The sequence below is a fragment of the Anomaloglossus baeobatrachus genome, chromosome 10, assembly GCF_048569485.1.
Source record: "Anomaloglossus baeobatrachus isolate aAnoBae1 chromosome 10, aAnoBae1.hap1, whole genome shotgun sequence".
NCBI classification, from domain to species: domain Eukaryota; kingdom Metazoa; phylum Chordata; class Amphibia; order Anura; family Aromobatidae; genus Anomaloglossus; species Anomaloglossus baeobatrachus.
The window spans coordinates 88178513-88184443 of record NC_134362.1 but is presented as its reverse complement, the minus strand read 5'-3'; positions in this window follow the sequence as shown (position 1 = coordinate 88184443).

Genomic DNA, 5931 nt, shown 5'->3' with positions numbered 1-5931 from the left:
TGTGTGATCTATTCCTCTATATCTAATCATAGAAGAACAACCAGGATAGATTTATGCCCTTGGATGTGTAAGAAGGTAAGTGAAGCGTATGTTCTCATTCTAGCAACCGTGTACAGTCCACATGCAGTAGATGGGGCATTTCCAAATACCCTATTATGGACGAGAGCCCCCCCCCCCCCATAACTCTGAAGGGCCCACACATCCATGTATCATATGTACACAGTATATCACAGAAGTTGAATTGTTGGACTAGTCTGACAGTCAGATCTGATGTCCTACTGGGGGGCTCCCCCGCTGCCCTCAGTGAAAGCTGAAGCTGCTGTTGGATTGCGGGTCAAGGCCATGATTCGTAATTCGAAAACCAGAAGCACTTTCATTGAGGGGAGCTGGAGAGCTCCCAGTTTGATCTAGTCCGGCAGTCAGGTTACCTGAGTTCACACCATTGGAACCTGGTTGTGACCGCTGCTGAACTGAGTCATGTCACCCACTTGCTCACAGCCAGGTTCCCCGTCGGCTGTCAGTCGTTCCCGGAGAGATGACATGTTTTCCCTTTTTTCAGGCTGTGGATGTTGCAGAGCCAGGATCGTCGTGGGGCTTCTCATGGATTACATTGAATCTGCAAAGATATTTTGAGGGGGTTACTAAAGGGGTGAAAGAGGGTATGTGTATTTTTTTATGGGGGGTGGTGTTGTTTTATTTGATTTCACGTACAGCCTTATTAATGGAGGTGTTTCATAGATGCCGCCCATTAATCCAGGGCTTGGTGGCAGGTGTTATTTTTTGACAAATCACAGCTGTCATTAACCCCTATTATGACCCCTGATTGTCACTGTACCAGGGCAATCAGGGTGAGCTGGGTAAAGTGCCAGGATTGGCACATCTACTGTAATGTGGATGTGCCAATTCTGTGCAGATGGGCTGGTAGTTTTAGGCTGGGGAAATATATCCATGGCCACTCCCATCCTGATATCAGCCCCACCTTTCTGCTCTACTGTTGCTGGATATAAAAAAAAATGGGAGGAACCCTATGCTTTTTTATTTAAATAATAGATTTTTAAAAACTGCGTAGGATCCCCTCTATTTTGATATTCAGCCACAGTCAAGTTCACAGGTGTGGCCTGTAGCTGTCTGTTTTACCACTACTGGCTATAAAAATAGGGCGGGAGCCTATGGGTTTTATCTTTTAATGATTTCCCTTGCCAATAACGGCCATGCCAATATTTGACATGGCTGTGATGAGGCCGATAGTGTCCACAACGAAAAGCTTGGTGATTGGCTGCTCAACAAGCTTTATTTGGCTGATAAACCTGAATAGGAACTGGACATACTGGTAAAAGTCTGTGTTCATGGTCTGATAAGACCCCGAACTTTACAGTTTGGGTTCACTCATCCCTATAGGTGACACCTTAATATACAGTAGATAATGCGGGAGCCACCATTCACAATAGGTGATGTTACTGCTCCCTTTACATTTGGTCAGATCAGAGGATGAACAGACAGCGCTTCTATAGAAAAATTCAGATCCAAGCCAGGCAATTGTTGCTAGTATACATGTGAATAACACAGTAGTTGTCTAATAATGTTCCTAATCGCCCCTGAGTACCGTATAGTGCAGGGTTTATCTTTGAATTTTTTTTCTTATTATTTTTAACCACTTCTCTCTGTTTTCACCTTCCAGACCAGGCCAAATTTTTCAAATCTTTTGTGTCACTTTACATAGCAATAAGGCTGTAATACTTCTACATTTGACAAGAATTCTGAAACTATTTTTCATAAATCATTGGACTTTGTGGTAAATTTATTACAATATCTGATTTTTGAAAAAAATTTAAAAAAATGAGCTAGTTTAAAAATTCTAATTTGTATGTCATTAAAACAGATATGGAGAAACTTAGGCGGAAAACAAGCGCAATATGGTCTTAACTGGTTACAATAGGCGTAGGGATGAGATGATTATCTTCTCACCTGGGATAACTGTGTGACACAACTACAAGTGCGTGTGTGGTGTGACAGGCTTCTGCAGATCCACGGGAGATGCACACTGAGATAGGAGACAATAAGGATAAAATCGGTTCATCTGCTGCCTCAATGGACAAAAAGGACTCCAAATGGAATAAGTTGAAAATTGTTTATTAGGCTACATGTTGCAAGGCAATCTACCTCCTTCCTCAAGACAAAACTATAGTATGGTTGTGTGGGAGAGCGAGTCCGTGGGAGGGCTAGTGTACACGATCTGCGGATCACCGCACCAAAGCTCAGAAGATGATGAAACAGGTGTCAACTGCTTCGGATTTTGTCAGCAAGTGGGTTTCCATGCAGGATCTGTGTGCCGTATTACGCTGATTTAAACACTATCAACAACGGTAGCTCTGACGATGCTATAACCAGCGTCACTATACCAATTTAATGCCTGCTGGAAAAAATGCTGGAGGCTATGATGGACCAGATAGTGGCACTGGAGGAAAAAGAGCAGGAGGAAACATTGACTCATTTATCTGGGCTGTTGTCCACACAGGGCTCTGAGGTATGTTTTCTGGTCTGAAAGTGGCCACGTCCTCAAATTTCCAGCCACGGGGACAGTTTTGGAGGAGAAGGAACTGTCTTCTTAGCAGGGTGGTCAGCAAGTTAAGTCAGGGGCATCACTGCAGCGTAGCTGGGGGGATACAGAGGAACCAGTCTACACACCTGCGACTGAGGATAACTCGTTGACTCTGGGAAGCCTGGCCCTCATGAGCCATTACATGCTGTTGTGCCTGTGCAACGACCCTCAAGTTGCAAGGATTCTGACCAGTGGTGATTACTGGGAGGTGACCCTGCTGGACCCACGCTGCAAAGACCACAAACTTTTGCCACTGGAGTGGGATCTAAAAATGCGCAAATATAAGTCCAAGCTGTGTAACTCTGTACTTATGGCATTCCCACCAGACATTGGGGACTTGTTGGAACAATAAGGCAGCATAGGAGGAAGTAAATACACAGCGGTTGCACCAGCCACACCTAAAGAGGGAGGGTCATTATGTCTGCAGTTTGGTAACAATCCATGTGCAGCCCTCCACACCATCCAGCAACACCATGTGTTAAGGGATGTATTTCCAGGAGTCCACGTTTAGCAAGCATGGTGGAAGTACGTGTCCACACGTATTGCAGTGCTAGCTAATTGTCCTGCACCATTTAATTTTTCGATGGCAAAATTGCATACATGGCCTGAGCTTGCACAATACACTTTGGAGATGCTGGCCTCCCATGCCGCAATTGCACTGTCTCAACGTGTGTTCAGCACGGCAGGGGCGGTCATCAAAGACAGGTGCAGCCGCCTGTCCTCAGCTAATATGGACAAGCTGACTCTCATTAAAATGAATAAGTTGTGAATTACACTAGACTTATCTATACTTTTGTCCATACTGTTGGCTTAGTAGACAACTAGACCACCCGCAAACAGACATTGTATACTCTCTTTGCCATCTCCAGTGTTTGGGAGAATCCATAAATACCGTAACCCCTGAATATAATATCACATTGAAAACCCAATAAATAAATGGTTTGCTGCCTCCTCTTTCGCTTCCAAAATTCTACTTCTTGCCAGTGTGCAGCCTGATCTTTGGCCTTAAAGGGAACCTGTCAGGTCCCTTAGGCTATGTGTCCACGGTAGAATGTTGCTGCGGATTTTTCTGCATGAAAATCCGCGACTTTCGCGGCAAATCCGCACCTTTTTTGCCGCGGAATTTGATGCGGTTTTTGGTTTTTTTCCCCATTCTATAGCCAAAATCCGGATCAAAATCCGCAACAATAATTGACATGCTGCAGATTTTTCCGGATCAAAATCCGCGGCAAATCCGCCACGGAAAAATCCGCAGCATGGACACAGCATTTCCAAAATGCCATTGAAATGGCTTGGAAGTGCCGCTGCTGCAGATTTTCGGAAAATCCGCGGCTTTTCCACGAGAAATCCGCGGCAAAATCCGCGCATTTTCCGCAGCGTGGACACATGGCCTTATACGTTCTAACCTACAAGCAGCGTGTTGTGTGGCCTAGTAACCCTTCCTACACATCCCTGTGTAGTAATATTGTGTAATATGATTTTATAAAAAAAAAAAAAAGTTTTAGTACTTACATGTTCCCCATGTAAATAGGAGAGGGTCTAATCCCCTGGGCGTTGCATCACCCCTTGGGCGTTTGCATACTTTTTGTGGTATCATGCCCCTGTGGGCGTGATACCATGGATTTACAGGAGTGACGTCACCATCATCCTTCATATCCGGGTGTCTACTTGCTAGCTTCATAAGCACACTGCGCATGATCAGAAGACTCCTGCGGTTCCAACCATGCACAGAGTGCATCTAAAGCTGGCAAGTAAACACCCAGATATGAAGGCTGCACTAATGGCAAGCGTGCACGTGCGGGATTTCCAGGAGCTGATGGTGTAAATCCATGGTATCACGCCCACATGGGCCTGATACCACAGAAAGGTCCTGGAGATCCCTGCACGTGTGCACTTTGCATTTACGCAGCCTTCATATCCGGGTGTTTACTTGCTGGCTTCACAAGCGCAGGTCGCTCATGTACCGCCATAGTATCACGCCCACAGGGACGTGATACTACAGAAAGTATGCAAACGCCCAAGGGGGGATGCAACGCCCAGGGGACTAGACCCTCTCCTATTTACATAGGGAACATGTAAGTAATAAAACATTTTTTTATAAAATCATAATACATATTATTACAACACAGGGATGGGTAGGAAGGGGTTACTAGACCACTCATCACCTTGCTTGTAGGTTAGAATGCATATGGGACCTGACAGGTTCCCTTTAATTGTTTTGAAAAACAACCTCCACCACTTCTCACCAGGGTCTGTGCCCTTATTGTTTGGTAAAAACTACCTCTTGCCACTTCTCACCAGTATCTGTGCCCTTATTGTTTGGTAAAAACTACCTCTTGTCACTTATCACCATGGTATGTGGCCTTGGTTTTTAACAAACGTCTACTTGTCACCAGTTTGTAGCCGGGTCTGTGAAATTAGTTTAAAAAAAAAAAATGAGTCACTGTGCACCAGGTATTGCAGGCTTTATCTGTCACAAACCTATAACTGCGCTGTGGCAGGCATAGTGCTGTGGAGCTCTGAAAACCATCTATATTCCAGCACTGTGTAAGAGTGTTGTATCTCGGGCAATCTTTGGTTTGACGGTTAACCGGGTAAAGATGCTGTTTAGGGGAAATCTGTAAATTGTAAACTGCTATACACATCCAACTGATGACAGCTAGTTGTTTCCTCTTGGCAGCGTGGCTAACATGAGCAAATCCTTTCTGCAGTGACCGCCAAGTTCCCTGGACTGTTACCAGTGCTGATTACTGGGTGGCCGCTCTGCTGGATGCCACTACTACATCAAGGTGCCACAGTAAATTCCATCACTGAAGCATGGCCTAGGCACCTCTTCATCACGGCCACAGTACCACCAAACCCAAAAACAGAAACAGAGTGTTAGTCCATTATTCTAAGTTGTCATATTCAGACAGAGCTGCTGTGCTTTGACCATTAATTTTTTTCAAATTAAATGCTTCGGATTCACTGAATACAGACTGAGCAGCATGGGTGGGCCGCTTCAAGTCAAACAAACAAAACAGTGTGTGTTCCTCGTGCACTGCTTTGTGAATATCTGTGATACTTGATGAAGCTTTGTGTAGCTGTCCAAAACTGCTGCGTACAGGCAGCGTAATCTCTTAGTGGCTACAGTACCACCAGGGCCTGGGATTCAGCCGGTTCGGGCGAATCGGTAGTTAAAATTTCAGCCGGTTCCCCGAACTGGCAAGAAACTAATCCAGTGATCCAGTTCTCTATATTCACTTGTGTTAGTGAAAACACTAACACAAATTAATCCCCGTACCTCCGTACGCGCTGCACTTCCGGGTTCAGTGGAGCCTGTCTGCTCCCTG